A 20,620-nucleotide genomic window follows, 5' to 3' on the forward strand; every position below is an offset into this window, starting at 1 on the left:
TATCAAACCAATGCCAACAAAGAAAGGAATTTGACAATGCCCTTACAGCCTCTGTACGAGATATGCCCCTTCACAAATTAGGGGCTAGATTTCATTGGTCCGGTCAACCCACCATCATCAACTGGACATGTATTTATTCTCACAGCTACATATTACTACACACAATGGATAGAAGCAGATATATTCATAAATTGCACTGCAAAGGTGGTGATAGAATTTTTGGAAGAACACATTGTTACTAGATTTGGAATGCCATTTTCCCTTGTGTGCTATAATGGGTCTTCTTTCACATCTGCATTCTTGACCCAATGGGAATTTGAAAATCAAGTCATCATCAAGTTTTCTTCAAATTACTACCCACAAGGAAATGGGGTAGCAGAATCTACAAACAAGTTGATCACAGTGATAAAATGATTGTTGAAGGATTATCCTAGGGATTGGCATACGCAACTCAAATATGCCTTATGGACAGATTGAGTGAGAGTCAAAAACACTTTGGGGACTTCTCCATATTTTCTTGTCTATGGACAAGAACCAATGTTCTCACTTAATCTAAAAATTATAGTTTTGAAATTCATGAGTGGGTATGTTGAAGATGCTGACAAAGTACAAATCAGATTGATGAATCATTTAGAGATGGATGAAAAACAAATAGCTACATTGGAGGACATGGCTAAACATCAAGCTATTGTGAAAAGATGGTTCGACAAGAGAGCCACGATCAAATCATTCAAGATTTTTGACATTGTTTTACTTTGGGATAAGGTGAAAAAAAAGCTGGGCAGCCATACCAAGTTTCAATGCTTGTGGATGGGCCATTATCAAATTGCAAAATTTTTGGGAGAAAACACTTTTAGGCTCAATTCCTTATAGGGAGAATTTTTGCCCTTGCCCATAAATGGGTAGTTTCTAAAGCATTATTTTGATGCCTAAAAGACAAAAAAAAAATTAGTTAGATTTTATTTCTACATTTAACTTAGATTTTCTTTCCTACAAGTGTGTTTTCTTTCATGTTGTATGTTTGCTTTCATTCATGTGTTTCCTTTCAAAGTTGTGTCAATCCTGGGGGGTAAGGTGTACTTGAGATTTTCTCTTAAGATTTTACTAACCACTCTTTGGTTTCAATTTTAGGAATAGGTATTTCTTTTTTAAGACATTTGGATGATTATGTGTCTTATACCAACTAAGAAATCAACATTTCTTGTGGAAATAGGGGATTTTCAGTCTAGAAATTAGAAGCCTAGACCAACAAGCCCTCAACACTTTGCAAATTTAAAATTTGATTATTTTAAGTGTTGTTTAATTGAAGTTGACGATGATGAGGGGTGATCCAAACTTTGACTAGTTCAAATAGGAGGGGTCTCCTTAATAGGTTGCTAAGATCATTGTTTGGTGCGAGAGTTTTTAAAAGTTCTAAACGAGGAATGCAAGGGATGTTCACAAGAGATTGAATCCAAGAAATGACACTGATGTTCTAACTACATAGTCTAATCATAGTCAAGATATGGAATTAAAAAAGGGAAAAAAAAGAGAACATAGAAGAAAACACAGTGTTAAGTCTGAAGGATTCTAAAGATTTGAAATGGCAAAGGATACATTTTCAAAACAAAGTATCTTTTATTCAAAGTATTGTTTCAACAAAAGAAATTTTTTGAATGACATGGAGCAATTATTCAAGAAATTAAAAAAAAGACGTGGCATCTTGCCAAGAGCCCTTGAACTGATTCTCTCATCTGGTCAAGCAATTGATTGATTTAAAAAACTTTCGTGGAGATTTCAAATGAATGAGTTGGGAGGAGTGGAAGATTGTTTCAAGTCATCATAAAAATTTGATAGACTATATCCTGAGGTGTCAAAGGGAATGAATACACAATGCACACACTGAGTTTGAAGGTTTTGACTTCTAAGGTTTTGATTGTGAAGTCATCTAAAAAATGCTCGAGATGTTCAAAGTTTGGTTGGTGTTTGACACACATTGGAGGAATTTTTGCTGATGAAGAAATGCCCTGGTCATTTCTTCTTTTTTTCTAGGCTATTTGTTGTGGTGTCCACAACACATACCCCATTCCTCACTAGGAATGGGGACCCCCTACTTTTTTTGACTCTTGGACTCATAGTTCGAGAATCAGGAGAAGAAATTTTTATTAGAATTAGAGTTCTAGAATTAAAATTGAAAAAAGACAAAAAATATTTTAAAATAAAATAAAATAAAATAAATTTTATTAATGCGCACGCATGCATGGGAGTGCATGCCACCACTAGTACACATACACCCTCGCTCATTGAGGGGTTTTAAAATCCCTACACAGGCTCAACTTAACATATGTTTCTTAAAGTTTGTTTGAAGGTTTTTGTTGATCACCACACAAGGTAATACTTACCATGCCTGCATACATAAACATTTGTATGGTGACAGTGCTCACATCATATACAAACCCTTGTGTGGTGGCACTTTGTGGCTACGCTCTCTCAAAACTCATGCAGTGATGGTTGTAACCATGCTCTCAAAGTACTCATGTAGTGGCAGCAGCACCTGTGCCATATGCAAACCCTTGCATGGTGGCAATTGTGCCCACTCTCTCAAAACACTCGCATGGTGGTGGCAGTGCTCGTGCCATATACCAACACCTGCGTAGTGGCACTTTGCGCCCTCACCTATGAAACACTCGCATGGTGGCAGTGCCCATTCTCCAAAAAAATTGAAGGGGTGGCCTCTACACTTGCGCTCTCAAAATCCTCATGCGGCGACACTCCTCGTCCGCACTTGAAAGACCTTTTGCATTGAAAATAAGTTTGTTGGCACTTTGCACTCACGCACCTCTGGCTCGGCCATGCTTGCACCCATGAATACTGTGCTTGAAAAACCTTGCGCCCACATGCCACTTGTTTGGCCGCATGCCTTAAAACCCTAGGCGTGTGCACTTTGCCCCTCCCCACACTTTCTTTTAATTATTATAAATTTCTTTTTTTTAATCAAAAATATCAAAAATTAAATTTTAAAAATGATTTTTAAAAAAAAAATATAAAAAATAAATAAATAGATAAATAAAAGAAAAAAATAATAATAAAAATAAATGAAAATAAATAAAGTGTCGAAATGGGGGTGTTTTTTTTCCTCTTCTTTATTTTTATTTTAATTCATAGTTTTCACATTTTTGGACTAATAACACTTTTTTTCATAATGTGTAGATATTTAAATGGCATCCACATCTAGAGTGGCACCCAAATTGGTAGTCTTCAAGTTCCAAGGTGTACCTTCAAAGTCAAGATTCCATGACGATTACACTAAGATTAGAGATATCAAACTTGGGCACATAGATATAGGTGAATTCCTAAGAATTTGCAACAAGCCAATATAGAGGTCAACTTTGGTGTCCATGTTGATTCATTCTAGCTTAGTGAACAGAGCATCTCACCCTATGTCAATACATTCAGCTGAGCTAATCATGGCCTGTCACAGCATTTCATTCTTGATGAAAGAATAGTCAAGAGTGTCACTGAGGAGGTGGTTCTGGATCTATGACCCGACAACATTGAGAGGGTCTTTCATCTTCCTAGAGTAGACTAGTTCAGCCAACTTTCCTATGAAACAGCTAAAAGGTGGTACAAGGAGCATCAACAAGAGGCCATTGACCTAATATAGTCCTTGTATCTCATTGAGAAGCCTCCTCAAGGAAGGATAACCGGCAAGGTAGATATGACTAGGGGATGCATGCAAGAAGACATTAGATACTCTATCATTCTCCTAAGCAGAGTCATGAGCTTGCGTACAATGGGAAACCTCAACACCTTCATGGTCAACCTCATTGAGACCATCAAGACAAGTGAAGATACCATTGGATTGGGCCACCACACTAAGTGAAAACTTGTGTGAGCAACTAAGGACAATGAAGGACAAGAAGAAGTTTTACATGACTTTTTACATGGTGTATCTACTTGTAGCGAGGGCAACTAACTATTCCAGTTTGTACAAGAAAGGTAGTATACAGGACCCCAATGCCTAGCCATACATAGTCTACCTTCAGTTGGTGAAGAAGAAGCTCTCAGTGTAGAGCAAAGAATACATAATTATGAATGATGCATTCATCTTTGCGATCATTTGATTCATCGAGGGATATTATGGAAAGAGGTTATATAATGAAGCCAAAGCACAAGTTATAGCTCTTAGAGCCTACTTTATCCAGTTCAAAACATTCACCTATCTATGGGTAGCTAGTGCATCCATCAATCCTAAGAAGCTCCCAAGATATCTTAGTGATAATTTGGTACTTTTGGAGATTTCTTGATAGATTGAGTCGGTGCATGAGAAGATAAAGAGACAATAGAGACCTTGCTAGGCATGTCCATTGATCATAAAACCGTATTAGGTGAAGAGGAAATAGGATATTTTGTCCTTCAAGTGGGAATGGGAGAACTATCCCCTTGAAGGGTACAACTCTCCTTGGCCATATTTTGATAATGTTGGGAAAGTGGAGAGCCTAGTAGGAAAATACTTCCATCATGACGATGATGTTGAAGATCACTGGATGAATGCCACAAATGACTACAATGTCCGCATTAGGAACTATTGTAGGATGACTTTGTATCTAGTAGAGAAGGCTCTCCAATTGAACATCCTAGAGGAGATAGAACAATAGGATTTGAAGAAATTACTAGACCCCCTATTCAATGCTAACAAAATTGGTGAAAAACCTATTATGAATACTGAGGTTGATAGGGAGGAGGCTGATGATATTAATCATCAAGCAAGGCATGTCATTAGAATGACAAAGGATTGGATCAAGAAACCTTTTCCACTTCATCCAATTCCTGACACTATGATCTTCCATGCACATGATTTCCCAGAAAGAGGTAGAGGAAGGAAAGTAACAACTCCTACCTTTGTGCTCTAGTCTCCTATCAGGCCAAAAATAGTATACCAGCTTGATCACCTAGTTGGGTATTATCACCCTCCTAAAAGGAAGGGCAAGAACAAAAGAAAGAGGACCTCACCTTAGAGGATTCAAATAGAATAGGCACCTCCCTAGCAACAAGAATAGAGTCCATAAGGGTCTCAAGATACTAGAGCTACCCAAGTCCAGGATGAACCACAGTTGCCTCATGTTGTGTCTAGCCAACAAGAAGAGGGAGAGATTATGCAAGTCTCCATTCCTCCCATGCAATATGAGCCAACTTCTCCTTCTACCTCCAAGAAACAAAAGAAGAGGATTAAGATTCAAATGAAGAAAAGACAAAGGCTTAGTAGAAGATTAGTGCCCAAACAATCTATTCTAATAAGTATTCTAGAAGGAGATGAAGAGGAAGAGGAAGAAGAATCAAAAGAGGGAGAGGAACAAGTGCCCCTATAGGGAAGGACTCAGCTAGCTAGAGCCACAGAGTTGCAAAGGAGAAAGAGTGCTACGGGTATCCCACTGTCCACTCAAGTAGAACCATTAGAACTCTATTCTTCAGAAGATGAAGTACAACTGTGGGTGGATGAGTAGAGTGAAGAGACCAATGAAATTTTCTCAATGTTAGATTTTGATTTCATGCTCGTAGGTACAAAGTTGATCAGGGATAAGATTAAGGACACCCCTTCAAGTGAACCTCAACACGAAGACTAGACATAGATGCCACTAGACACACAGGGTCCTGTTCTTACTCCTCCATATCCACCATGAGTTATAATGGTAGAATAGGGCTCGATCACTCCCCCACCTCAAAGTTCAAAGGAAGAGCATGTTGAGAAGGAAACAATATCAGAGGAGAGACTGGAATAAATGGTGACCGATGAAGCATTAGAAGGACAAATGGTGGAATATTCTCAACTACTTTCCCATGACACTGAGGTACAAGCTATAGGATCCACATAGACTAAAACTACAGACGGGGAGTCCTTACAATAGGAGATGACTCCAAACAAGAATGATAAGGGGAAGGAAGTTGTAGAACACACCCCTTTATCATCAAGAGCTAGGTCCTTAACAGGATGTATCCCTAGATGGATTTGAAAAGAAATAATGAGGAGTACTAAGCCTCAATTCTGTGCTTTGGAGGAAGACATTTGTGACATTGCAAAGATATTGAACAAACCCGAGTCTCAATCACATGAGGTTGCACCATTAGCATTTGTCACCACATACATAGCCAGGATTTATTTGCACAAGTGGCTCTCCCTCCTGAAGGCACAGATGCAAAAGGCCTTAGTCTCAAAGATTATGAATTGAAGGATGTTATGTTGGGAAGGCCTACATAGGATTCAACCCAACAAATGATGACTATGGTAGACAAAGAGGTCCTCAAGTACATTGAACAAGAGGAGATTAAACTCCAAGCACTTCAAAGGTAAGTTGAGATCCTAAATAGATATCCAACCAAGGTCATTGGTCCTCTTGATCCTGAACACCCAGAGCATACTTTGAACACTGTACTTAGAGAAGGTGGAGGTGTGCAACTTGACCCATTTTTGAGAGCTTGTCATGAATGGCAAGAAATTTATGAGGAGAAAGGTATTACAACCATCATAGGGAATTTTAAGTTACTACATGCTATCTAGGAGAATGTGAATAAGATCATAGAAATTTTGAAGCAGGACTTTAATACCATGGATGAGGTACAAGCTTGGAGTAAGGATTTGTAGACTCTACAAGCCATAAAAGGCCAAAGATATTAGGTTTTGATCGATGTATATACTGGAGAAGAATTAGACATGGTCGATGATTGGATAGATAAAATAGTGGATAGCAATAAAGTAATGGAGACATTACATGAGGAGATCCATCGGCTCAAGGACCAAGCCTGAGAGCGAATTTTGGATGCAGAAAGACACTACAGTGATGTATGCTTGGATATTTTTGAAGATGAGGAATGAGAGAGGTTGTTACCTAGAGAGACAGTAGTGGAGAATTTTAGGAAGATTTTTGTGGAGGTTTCTGATGATGAAGACATTTGACAAACCTTTAGCATAGAAGAAGCATTGTTAGAGTTAGACACCAAACTCATAGATTTTGCAAAGACTCGAATTGAGGTAAATAACTAAAGACAAAAGGTCAAGGATGAGTATGAGGCTTTATATCTTTCAGATGCTACTAAGATAACTGAAATGATAGAGAAATTCAAGGACAAACATCCAAGCATATCTTTGGGATGAAGAAGAACAAAACCCAGATGCTAGAATTTCAATTTTGACACTTAGTAAAATTTTGAGATTTTTGACCCTATCGAGGTCTATAGCTCTACAACTCTTCAATTTAGAGGTGCATCGATAGTTAACTACTTGGTCCAAAAATAGCACTTTCCATGCATTGAGAATGCATTTTGATGGCAGTTTAACTTTGACACACACCTAGTAAAGGACCAGCTTCTATTTTTGGCACCTCCAAATGCTCCTACTTCGACTGAAGGATTTCTCCTACTTTCTCTCTCATGCTTTCTCTATTTTTGACATGTAAAGGGCTCATGCATCCAATTAATGACTAAAATATGGATGGAGTCCCTTTAAGTTCTATATTAAGTGTTATTCTATATATATTTAGTTTGTTTTAATGTTTTAAAAGCATTTTATTGCATGAAGATATTTCTCACTCTCAACACAAATTGAGGAGATGATTTCTTATAAGTACCTTATTGTAATATTTAACAAGGGCCACCATTATTATGCAATAAAATTATGCTTTTGGTGCTTGCATTTGGAGTGTAGTGATTCTTGCCTAAATGTGTCATTGTTTTGTGAATTTTGTTCATAGAATTGTGATTGAGCCAAAGGTTTATTGCATTGTTTCTAGTTGTGCGGTCTTTAGTTTTGGTGTTTTCTAGTAATTTACAAATTTTGTTGATGTAATGTGCTTGAGAAGAATACATCAAATTGTTCCTACATATCCTTTTGTCTCACATGAGCACACTTTTTGTGGCCTTGCAATTTGATGAAAGGTGAAATATCATATGATTGTTAAAGTTTCTCACCAACAATTGCATTAGTGGATTCTAGGAAGCGCTACTCCTATTTTCATTGGTTTCCTACCAAATCCTTCAAAAGTTTAAATTGTAGTGTGTTGATTTCTGTAGCTTATGTCCATTTAGGATTTCAATTTCAAGTAATTTCAATTTCATGTTATTTACTTTCAGTTTTGTTATTTGCTTTGCTAATCCCTTGTTAGAACAAGAACTCATTTTAGTTGCACGATTAGAATTGCATTCATTGAAGAAACTAGAAAATACAAAAATATTGTTCTTTTGTGTGTTATTTTGAGATAGAAAATAGATTTACTTCATTTTGAGATCATAGTAGAACCAGCAAAGGCCTCCTCATGAACAATCACATTTATCTTCAATTGAGTAGATTTTGGTATGTCACAAGACAAATACTGAACCTTGGAGTTGATCCCCAAAAGATTAGCTTTTCAAGAGAGAAATTGCACAATGGATTCTTGCCATTGACCTCATGCATAATGATCGCCCAATAGGACCAAGTGTCTCCAATCCTCCAATATATCTATCAATAAGCTCAAATGGGGCATATGTGATAAAGCATCAACAACTACATTTTGTGCCCCCTTAAAATATGTAATATCAAAGTCATAGGACTGTGACTTGCTCACCCACTTCTACTACCTATCATTGAGATCTCACTTCCCCAAAAAGTTTTTTAGGCTATTATGGTCAATTTTGATACAAAATTTTCTACCTACCAAATATTTCCTGATTTTAGCCAAAGCATGCATAATGGCTAACATCTTCTTATCATATATGCTGAAGTTCCACTCTGGCCCTCTTAATTTCTTTCTCTCATAAGCAATAGGGCACTTCTCCTACATAAGCACCACTCCAATGCCCTCTCTAGAAGAATCATAGTGTAGCTGAAAAGGTTTGCTAAAATCTTGTAATGCTAACATTGGAGAGGAAGTCATCAACTCCTTAAATTTCTCAAAACACTCCTGTGCCTCAAGAGTCCACAAGAAAGCTCCCTTTCTCATAAAATCTATCAAGGGTGCTGAATGCCTAGAAATCCATCCACAAACCTCCTGTAGAAACCATATAATCCTAGAAAGCCCCTCAACTGTGTAAGGCTCACTAGTGAAGGCCACTCCATAATGGAACAAATCTTTTCTCAATCCATGCAAATGCCTTTTGCACTGATGATGTAACCCAAATACAACAACTCTATCATACCCAAATCACATTTCAACTCCTTTGCATACAAGGACTCTCTGCCCAATATATCCAACACCATGTCAAGGTGAACCAAGTGCTCCTCTCAAGATCTACTATACACCAAGATATCATCGAAGAAGACAAGTAGTAGGTGCTTTAGTTAGCCTAAATGACATTTCTACAAACTCAAAATGGCCACAATGACATCTAAAAGTTGCCTTCTAGTTGTCCTTCTCTCTAACTCTAATCTACTGATAACCTAATCTGAAATCTATTTTTGAGAAGAAGAAAGCTCCATGAATCTCATCTATCAACTTATCAATCCTAGGAATGGGGTACCTATTTTTAATTGTTTTCCTATTAAGCACCATGTAATCAATGCACATCCTCAATGTATCATCCTTCTTTTTCACCAACACCACTGAAGAAGTGAAAGGAGACTTACTTGGTCTAATGTGGCCCATAGCAAGTAACTCCTTTATGATTTTTTAAATTTCATTCTTCAACCTCTTTGAATGCCCATAAGGTGTGATCATGATGGGCTTAGCCCCCTCCTCTAACTCAATGACGTGATCAATACCCTTTTCTGGTAGTCTACTTGGTGGAATGTCACTAAACACCTTAGAGTGTTTAACTCTAAGCTCCTGAATATCAAGAGGATATTCAATCTTCTATTGTCCCTCCTGTGATGGCATTAACATGCACTCTGCTACCTACTCTACCTGATCATGTTGAATCAATCTAGCCATTTTTCAGAAAGAGACCATTCTAAAATCACTATCCCTGATTGCCTTAATAATTTGTGTCTTCTCATTCACTTTAAATCTCATCTCCATATCCTTTAGATTAAGAGTGAACTCAGTTGATTTCATGCAACCAACTCATTCCAAGGACTATATATGTATCTCCCATAGGTACAACATAGAATTTTTCCTTAAAGGCATAATTATTAAATTCCAGTGGGAGTCCAGTGATCTTACAATTGCAATTGAGGACATAGCCATCAGCTACCCTCACTCTACCTCCCCCAAACTCCTCTATTCATATTCCATGCTTCTCCACCAACCTAGCATCAATGAAGCTAAGTGGCACTAGTATCAACAAAAGTTATAACTTGTTGTCTAGTAAGTACTCCTCTCATTCAAAATGATCCTTCCTGCTTAATACTAGTGAGACGAGATTCCCTAAGTTGCCCAACTCCTTCCCCATCCTTGGACTTTATTTTAGAAAAGTTTTTAGCCTTGTCTTCCTTTTTTATACCATATATTTCCTCTATATCAAACTGCTAGTCTGAATTATCTAATTTTGATTCCTCATAGTATGCCCACATAACTCTGTTAGCTTTTCCCTTTGGTCTAAGAGAACAATTATTGTTTGCATCATAGGGTCTCTTATAGTAGAAACATAATTTTTTCTTCCTCAAATCATTTAATGTTTCCCTATCAAAAGGTGCTAGAGTTTTATCTTTAGAATCATTTTAAAAATCAGTCCTCTCTATTTTTTAATAAAATGGTTTGTTATCCGTACTAGAAGATGCTCCTTTGGACTAAAATTTGTTTGTTGGAATTGCATGTTCCATACTTCTTTCCTTTCATAGCTTCTCGTAAATAAATGGGATCAAATGCCTTTATTCAACCTCTTAGTGGTTCAAATAGACCTTCAATGAAAAAACTATCAATTTATGCTTTGAAATGTTTGGTACCATGATTGCCAACTGTTGAAATTCAACACTGAAATACTCCAAATTATCTATTTGTTTCAGCTGTGCTAATTCTCGAAAGTGAACCTTTGGATCTTTCTTCTCAATTCTTTCAACCAACCTATCCACAAAGTCCTAGTACTTTATCACCTGATTATATTGAAGTGTTACCATACCATGTTACCACCAATCGTGTGCTACTCCCTCCAAATGAAAAGTGGTGTATTTGATAGCTTCAATCTCTATCATTGGCCTCAGTGCCAAGAATGTGTCAAGATTATGAATCCAAGCTTGAGCTATCATCTTTCCACTCCCATCAAATGTAATCATTGTAAGCTTTCCTCTATCCCTCTTCAACTCACTATTTTGACCCCTAGGTCTCCTATCCTATTTGAGTGACCTGTAATGTTCTCTCATCTAATTTACAAAGTGTTCAAAGGTCATCCTCTCCTAAACTTGAGTAACTAATAATTCCCATTCATCATTTGTATCCATAAGCATATCTACAAATGTCTCATTCCCAACTTCCTCTATTGGTTCCTATACTGCTTCTTCTCTAACAAAGGTAGGACATGTGGGTCTGTCTGCTATTTTGGAAAGAGTTTTATGAGCTCTTGGTGATCCCATTGCACTCCTATTATCCCCTTTCTCTTGATTCCATCTGTCCTATGGGTTCATGCATTCAACCATGGTGGTGAGTGTCTACAAAGCCTAAGCCATCTACTCTTGTCCTATAACTATTGCTATATAAAATTCCCTTGTTTCCTCATCCTCATTCCAATTGTCTCTTGGTGGGCTACACTCTTGCCTATCACCCATGGTGTTTGGCTGCCTGTCAAAATCTTGTTCCCTATCAAAAAAAGCTCACCTAATAGTGAAAAATCTGTGAGAGCCAACCCTAGGTGGCTTGTGATTGGTAAACCCTCAAGATGACAAGATTTAGCTCTGATACCAATGTAGTATCCCTTGCCCAAACTGACTAATTTGAGCTCAAGGAATATTGTGAAACACTTGTATTCTACCTTTCAATGGTAAGAAATTTAGAATGTTTTCAAATGATATTACAATGCCTCTTACAATGAGCTAATATGCATGTGCAGTTCTTTTGGTATTTTCAATGCATATACATGGAAACTAGATATGGAATGCATACCTACAACCAGCTGACATTTTGACAAACAATTGACATACAACTATTATGCTGATCATATATGCTATTAGATGGACATTTCATCAAACAAATGGTATGCAACACGTGTCCCCTTTATTGAATTCATTCTCATGTACAATGTTGCTATGAGTCTACCAAGACAAATGGGCTTACAATAATGACTACAATAATGCCAAAATCTAATTTTGAATTATCAAAAAAAAATCATATACCTAAAAATTACAATGCTAACTACTAATAGTTGCAAGAGGAACCTGATAATAGTGATGCCCAAGAGTGGAGATGAATCAAACATAAATACTATAGTGCGGCATCACGCATGGGTACTATAGTAGCCAAAATGTATTCTCCAATTTAAGCACAAATAGAACTCTTGAATGAAACTCTCTTGAGATCCAAATTTGGTGGATGTTTCACCACCTCAAATGGTTGCAACACTAAAGAGTTGACATTCTCCAATGGTTGACTAAAATCAAAAACCTTAGTTTCTTCTCCCAAGTTTATGTCAAATGCAATTCACAATAATCGGATGATTAATAGTGAAGCTCTCATCTCTATTTATTCTTTTCCTTTACCCTTCTAGAAGCAAATAAAATATTATTTAATTGCATTCTCTAGAAGCTTCCCCCTTTCCAATACAATAATTAGTTGTATTTCTAGAAAATGCACTCTAGAAGCTTCTCCCTTGCAATACAATAATTAATTGTGCTTCTAGAAAATTAAATTAATTAAATATAAAGTCACCTTTTAATTTTAATTTATTTAATGATTTTATAATAAATTAATTTAATCAATTTATCCTAATTTCTTCACTTAGCCTTTAGAGAATGTAAAGGTTAAGAACTCCACTAAAATGCTAAAAAATGGGGACCTTACACTGAGATCATATTTTGGATGAGTTTCTACAATGTTGTCCAAGTTCATATTTTGGATGAGTTCCTACAATGTTGGTCAAGTTCCTATTTGGCCTAACTTCCTACAGTATTGGCCAATTTCATATTTTTGCCAAGTTTTGTTGTTGTCAAGTTCCTTCATGTGTTGAGTAAGCTTGTTGGCTTGCTGATGCTTAGTTCCTTCTCTAGCCAAGTTTTTTTGTGGTTACTTCCTAGTGTGACCCAACTTGTTCATTTATTTCAAGTTATGAATATAATAAAATGATTGTGCATTCAGATCCATGTAGACTATTATGAGATTAGCCTTCTCTTATGTAAAGATCTAGAATTTTCTATAAGCCATTTTGGCAAGTATAAGTAGAGGTGTCTAGGCTTAGGTCATAGTAGTGCTTAAGGAGTTGAGAAAGAAATACAAATAATCATAGAGGAGTGAGTCTAAAGTTAGAATTTGTAGAAATTGTGGGTCTTGAGGTTGTGATTTGTAATCACCTTATTTTGGTTGCAACCCAAAAGGCATCACCACTAAGAATGTTTGTGGATAATTTGATGAATCAATAAAGATATCTTTTAGTTCTTCTCTACTATGTTTTGTTCTCTATTGTTTTCGTATTGTAAAATTTGCAAGGTGTTTGGACTATTAGGTATACCTTTGTCCCTAATTTTCCAACCATCCTTGCATCAAAAGCCCAATATTGATTAAATGAAAAATCAAACATACAACAGAGGGACCAAATTAATCTCTTCATTTACAATATAATCATATTATGGTTGGTACACCAAAAGGATGAAGGAGGAGGATTGATCATGTCCAAGTACCATAATCACACTATGTTCAAGCTGAATTAAATTCAAAATAACTAATGTTAAGATTGGCAATGGTTGTTCCATATTTTCCCTCTTGTGTCTCACTAGAAACCCAACATCAACTCCTTCTCCTTCTCCAAATCTATAGTCCCTTCTCAAACTAGCCACTTATATTCATGAAAAATATTGTCATTAATGTCAGCATACTCATTATTATGTGAAAACTAACAGAGTAGAGGATAGGGTTTGTCTTTACACAGTTTGAGGATTGAAGATCATCTTATGTACACATGAGATTATGTTCTAGAGTATGTCTAGATGTTATAGTTAAGAGTACAAATAGAAATATGAATACTGGATAGAGTTATGATGTATTTGGTGAAGGAAACTTTTAGACAAATTTTTTGGAAAGTGGGTACTAATGTTTATATTTTATCTCCTAGCAGAAACATAATCTAGTTGAGAGAATTAAGACATAGGTTGAATACATGCTAAATATGCTTTGGATAATCATGCATATTTAGATGATCAACTAATGAAAATTTATTATGTAATGTTGAATGTAATATGTAATGTAATATCTTAAGTTAGTTCTATATTATTATTTTAAATTGGGAAATCCTCAAGGATGACTCAATAAATTATTCTAGGACTAAGTATAAAGGAAAGGTCATTTTTTTTGATGTAAAGTGTGATATGTAATCGTTTATATTTGATGTATTCTGTGAGATTTCATGTGAATATCTTTTAGATTAGAGTAGATATTGGTGAAGTTGAGGAACAATAAGCTTACAAGGAAGCATAGTTGGAAAGAGAAGTTGTTGTTGGATAGTTTTTGATGTACACTTGTATTATTCAGTGAGTATAGTACTAAAGTTTCTTGGCCAATACGTCCATTTGTCTTCCTTTCAAATCCTAATAAGATTGACGCAACTCCTAATATTGGGTTGGAATCTTCTATCAGGGATTTAAAATCTCCTAGTAGGGACCCATATATAATGATTGTACTTCAATAACTCCTAACATGGTCCATGTCCTTCCACAAGGAAATATTATATTAGTACATCATCTTGTGAATGACATCCCAACTAGTGTTTTCTTTCTGATCAAGGGTTTCCCTGGTTAACATATTTGGTGTTATTGTGTATGGTTATTGTATCTACTATTTATATGTTTCAAAATTAAAAAAAGATATAGAAAGTTGTTCTAAAATTTCATTATTAATTCACCCCCTCACCTCTTAGTTAACTTGGTGGACTTTACTTTCTAACAATTAGTATCACAGAAGTAGGTCCTTAGAGGGATAGCTTAACAACTTAAGGGTATCTATGGCACACTTCAAGAAAGAAAGTACAAAGTTTGATGGAGTTAACTATGATGGTTGGAAATAGAAGATGAAGACACATTTGTTACACATGGGTTTGGGTTAGTGTTTGATTATTGCAAGTAAAAAGGATGTAATTAAAGAAGACAAGATTGAAGGTTGTAATGAAATAGAGAAAGACACCGTCATGTACAATATGCTTCCTAGAGAAGCACTATTATCAACTCTTTCTTAAATTGAATTTGGTAAGGTAAAATTTGTAAGGCTTTGTCATGAAGTTTTCAAATCTTTGCAAAGCACATTTGAAGGTGATAAACTTACTCAGATTGTTAGATTACAAAATTCTATATGCTTATTTCAAGATGCTAAAATGATGGAAAATGAATCAATAAGAAGTTTTTTGGGTAGAATAGAAGAGATTGTTATAGAAATTAAGACCTGTGGTGGAGAGAAATTAAAAGATGAAATTATATGGAAGATATTAAAGACATTTACACATGCATACAAATAGACAACATAGATGATTGAACAAGTTATTCCCTGCACATCTGATTCTACAAGAGAGGCTCTTCTTGGAAGATTGAATTTAGCTAATATGTGGATGATACAAAGTGGAGAACTTCCTAGAGTTGAAACCTCTTTAAAAGAAAGTTAAGTGTTAGACTTATATTGACAAAGAGTGCAAGTACAAGTGGAGATTATGCCAATAGTTGCAAAACTAAAGTGGATGAAGACAAGAAGATTTAGGAATGACTTTCCATGCTTATGAAAAGAGAGCCTAAAGGTAATACAATATTTAAGTGTTTGACTTGTAACAAATATAATCATTATTCTTCTAAATGTCCTGAGAGAGTAACGAAGTTTAGGAAGCCCTATAAATCAAGAATGCATAAGGAATTCCTTTTACCAATGAAGAAGAATTTAATTCTAAACTAGAAGAATTCTTGAGAGAAAGTGATGATGAGAATGATGAAATAAGTTTTTTTCTATTAAAGAAGAAATCCCTAAAAAAGAAGAATTTAGAGAAGAAAAAGCATTAGTTTCACAAGTTGAAAAGAAGAAATCTGTTTGGATTAGGGACAGTGGTTTTTCCCATCACATGACTGGAGATATGAATAAGTTTTTTGAATTCAATAGCTATGATAGAAGTAGTTAGAGTTGGAAATAATGTAGCCTACCATATAAAAGGAAAAAGATCTATTGCACTTGATGGAAAGGCAAGCAATGCTAATGTTTATTTTGTTGATGGTTTGAAACATAATTTTTAGAGTGTTGTACAACTAGTAGAGAAAGGATATATGTTGTAGTTTACAAAGAATACCCACATTATCAAAGACAAAAACACATTTATATGCACTGGCAAAAGAAAAAGACTTAATGTATTTCAGTTGAATCTTATTTAGATGATACACTTACTTGATAAGGTGGATGATAGTTGGTTATGACATAAGAGATTTTATCATATCAACCTTGATAACATTGTAAAGGTCAATCTTACATTTACACTTAGATATTCTACTAAGATTGTGAAATGTACTAATATGATGCATAAGGAATGTGTAATGGAAAAACAAAAGAAAAGTTCATTTGCAAGCAACAAATTTACTACTTTGACAAAGTTGGAGATTGTGCACATAGATTTGAGTGGTCGTACAAAGACAAGGGCATTCTATGGTGAAAGGTATTTTATGACTCTTGTTGATGATTTCAGTAGAATGATGTGGGTAGCATTTCTTAGAGAAAAATATGAAAAATTTGAAAAGTCAAGATATTTAAGAGTAGAGTTGAGAATGGATATGGTTTGAAGACTAGATGTTTGAGATATGATAAAGGAGGAGAATTTACTTCAAATGAGTTTAAATTTTTTTGTAAATATAATGGTATGTAATGAGATAGATTTTAGCCCCTAAAACACCTGAAAAGAATAAAATTGTAGAAAGGAGAAACAAAATAGTGACAAAGGTAGAAAGAGAAATGATGCTTGAAAACAATGGGAGATAAGAAAAAAATATAACAACATACACTATGAACAAAGTAAAAATCAAACAAGGCCCTAGTGAGACACCTTATGAACTTCAGTTTAGACATACACCTTCTATTAAGTATTTTAGAATCTTTGGACGCAAATATTAGATTAAGAAAGATGATGTTGGAAATTTTGATTCAAGAAGTGATGAAGGTATGTTTCTTGGATATTCAATGGAGAGTGAAGCATATATATGTTGTAATTATAGAAGTAAGACTATTGTTGAGAGCAATAATGTGAGAGTTGATGCAAATTTTAGAATTTAAGAAAGGATACTTGATTATAATTCTAATGAAGAGATTAATCCAAAGAGAATGCTGAGTGAGAATTATCTTATGAGTCTAACACTTATTTGAACACTAAAATTTAGAGAGAGGTATAGAGAGAAGAACCTAGATTTGAACCTAGAGAAAAAATTAGAGTTGAAATAGTGACACCTATCATAAATTTGATAAAGAACTACCCTACTGAATAGATAATTGGAAGCAAAGACAAAAGAGTGATGGAAAGAAACAAGGTAGAAGAACTATGCTTAATTTCTCAAGTTGAGCCTAAGAATGTTGATGATGCTTGTAAGGATGACTATTGATTAACATATATAAATGAAGAACAAGAGAAGATTGTGAAGAACAAAACATGGGAATTGGTTCCTAGACCTAAGGAGAAGAATATTATTGGAATTAAATTGGTATTTAGAAACATGATGAATGAAAAAGGTGAAGTTGTTAAAAACAAAGAAAGATTGAAATGTAAGGGTTTCTCACAACAAGAAGGAATTGACTTTAAATAAATTTTTGCACCTGTTACCAGATTAGAAGTAGTAAGAATGTTTTTGGTATACACAACTAGCAAGAACTTTAAAGTTTATCAAATGGATGTCAAATCAACTTTTCTAAATGGGGAACTTGAAGAAGAGTATCCATTGAGTAACCTGATAGTTTTCTTTTGACAGATGAAGATGACATAGTTTGCAAATTAAAGAAGGCATTATAGGGACTGAAACAAACACCTAGAGCCTGATATGCAAGATTGGACATACACTTGACAAATTTGCAATTTGTGAAAGGTAATGTTGATATTAACATGTATCTAACAAAAGATGATAAAGGATTACAAATTGTTGTAGTATTTGTGGATGACATTGTATTTTGGGGTAACGATGAAGCAAGGTATTTTTCAAAGAAATGAAGTTTTTTTTTTTGAAATGAGTATGATTGGTGACATAAAGTACTTCTTGGGATTATAGATTATATAGAACAAAGATGGCATTTTCATAACACAAGCTAAGTATTTTAAAGAATTATTGCAAATATTTGGTTTAGAAAGTTGTAAATCTATTGGAACACCTATGATAATTGGATGCAAATTACCTAGCAAAGATGAATCCTCTACACTTGAACAGAAAAGGTATAGATCTATGAAATGTGGATCACAATATTTGACACATATTAGACCTCATATAGCTCTAATGTAGTTGGAATTGTGGCAATATTTAAAGGAAACCATAAATAGAAACATTGTAGAGTAGTAAAAAAAATCAAATATTTGAAGAGTATGCCTATTTATGGATTATGGTATGATAGATCAAATGATTTCACTTTATGTGTAAATATTGATGCAGGTTGTATAGGAAGTGTAGATGATTGAAAAAGCACCAGTGGTGAAGAATTTTTCTTGGGAGAAAGATTGGTTTCTTGGCTAAGAAAGAAACTAGATTATAATTCACAAAGTACATCAGAAGTAGTGTATGTAGTAGCAACAAATAGTTGTGATCAAATTATATGGATGAAGCAAATGCTGAAAAACATTAGGATTGAATTTACTGAGCCTATTATCATATGTTGCATGGTAGTACAAGTATAGTGAGTATGTCAAAGAATCCAATTTTACATTCAAAGACAAAGCATATATATATATATATATATATATATATATATATATATATATATATATATATATATATATATAATCACTTTTTGAGAGAAAAAGTTGTTGAGAAAGAGATCATATTGGAGTATGTTAGCAAAAAGGAGAAGATAGTAGACATATTTACAAAACCTTTGTCAAAGGAAATATTTGAGTACTTGAGAGGTATGCTTGAGGTTATACCCCATCCTACTTTTGATTATTTTATGGAGAGATTGCATCATTCTAGTGGTAATAGAGCATGATTTCTTTATCTAGACTAGATGCTTGATACTTCCTCTGTGGGGGAGTATCTATATTTGAGCTGAGTCATGTGCTCTTGGTAATTGGTATTTTACAATGTCTTTGGATACTTGATCTTATTGTAGATATTACTTAGATAATTGACATAATGATACATTTTTCATTGATGTAAATGGGGGAGAATAACACATGAAAAAAAACATTTGATATGAATGAGACATCTTATGAAACAATATAGGAGAAATATGCTTAAGGAAAAGAGTCATGTTGATTGATGAAGAGAATTTGATTGATGGGGAATTTTAACACTTTCCTTGTGCATGATGATAATAGTATTGATGACATTCATTGACAACATGAATGAGGGGGTAGATGAAATCAAGTCACATTTAGTATTCATGGAACTTAGATGTTTTTCATCTATGTTTCCATCAATGCCAAAGAGGGATATTGTTAGCATGAATCATGATGGTATTCCTATAGGGGAGTATCCTAGTAGTGTTGGAGACATATTTTAGTGGTTATATGTTACATTTGTGAAATTTTTTATCATTTGTGTCTTGACATACTGGTTATTCTATGAAGACTAGTAGAGCAGAAGATAAAGTTTGGTTGCACATAGTTCAAAGATTGAAGATCATCTTATACACACATAAGATTACATTCTATAGTATGTCTAGATGCTATAGTTAAGAGTGAATAAAAAAATATGAAGACTAAATAGAGTTATGATGGATTTGGTGAAGGTAGCTTTCTAGCAATGCTTCTGGAAAGTGAGTACTGATGTTTGTATTTTTCCTTCTAGCATAGATAGAATCTAGTTAAGTGAACTAAGACAAAGGTTGAAGAAATCTCAAAGATACTTTGATTAATCATGCACGTTTAGATGAACAAGTAGTAAAATGTTATGAAGAGTGTGATCTGATAGATTGCTTGTAATTATGAAAGGGATGTAATATTGAATGTAACATTTAATGAAATACCTTAAGTTGGTCCTATATTATTATTGTACAAATTGGGAAATCCTCAAGATTGACTCAATAACTTATTTTAGGACTTGGTATAAAGGAAATTTCATTTCCTTGGATGTAAAGTGTGATATGTAGTCATATCTATTTGATGTATTGTGTGAGCTTACATGGGAATATCTTTTGGATCATAGAATGTATTGGTGCAGTTGAGACACAATGAGCTTACAAGGAACTATATTTGGCAAGAGAATTTGTTGTTGAAAATTTATTGATGTAGACTTTTATTATTCAATGAGGATAGTATTAAAGCTATTTGGATAGTGGGTTTGTTTGTCTTCCTTTCAACTCCTAATAGGATTGGAATCTCCTAACAAGGATTCAAATCCTCCTAATAGGGACTCATATGTACTAATTATATTTCATTGACTCCTAAT

The sequence above is a fragment of the Cupressus sempervirens genome, chromosome 2 (assembly GCF_028749045.1).
Source record: "Cupressus sempervirens isolate cs-2001-9-10 chromosome 2, ASM2874904v1, whole genome shotgun sequence".
Lineage (NCBI taxonomy): Eukaryota > Viridiplantae > Streptophyta > Pinopsida > Cupressales > Cupressaceae > Cupressus > Cupressus sempervirens.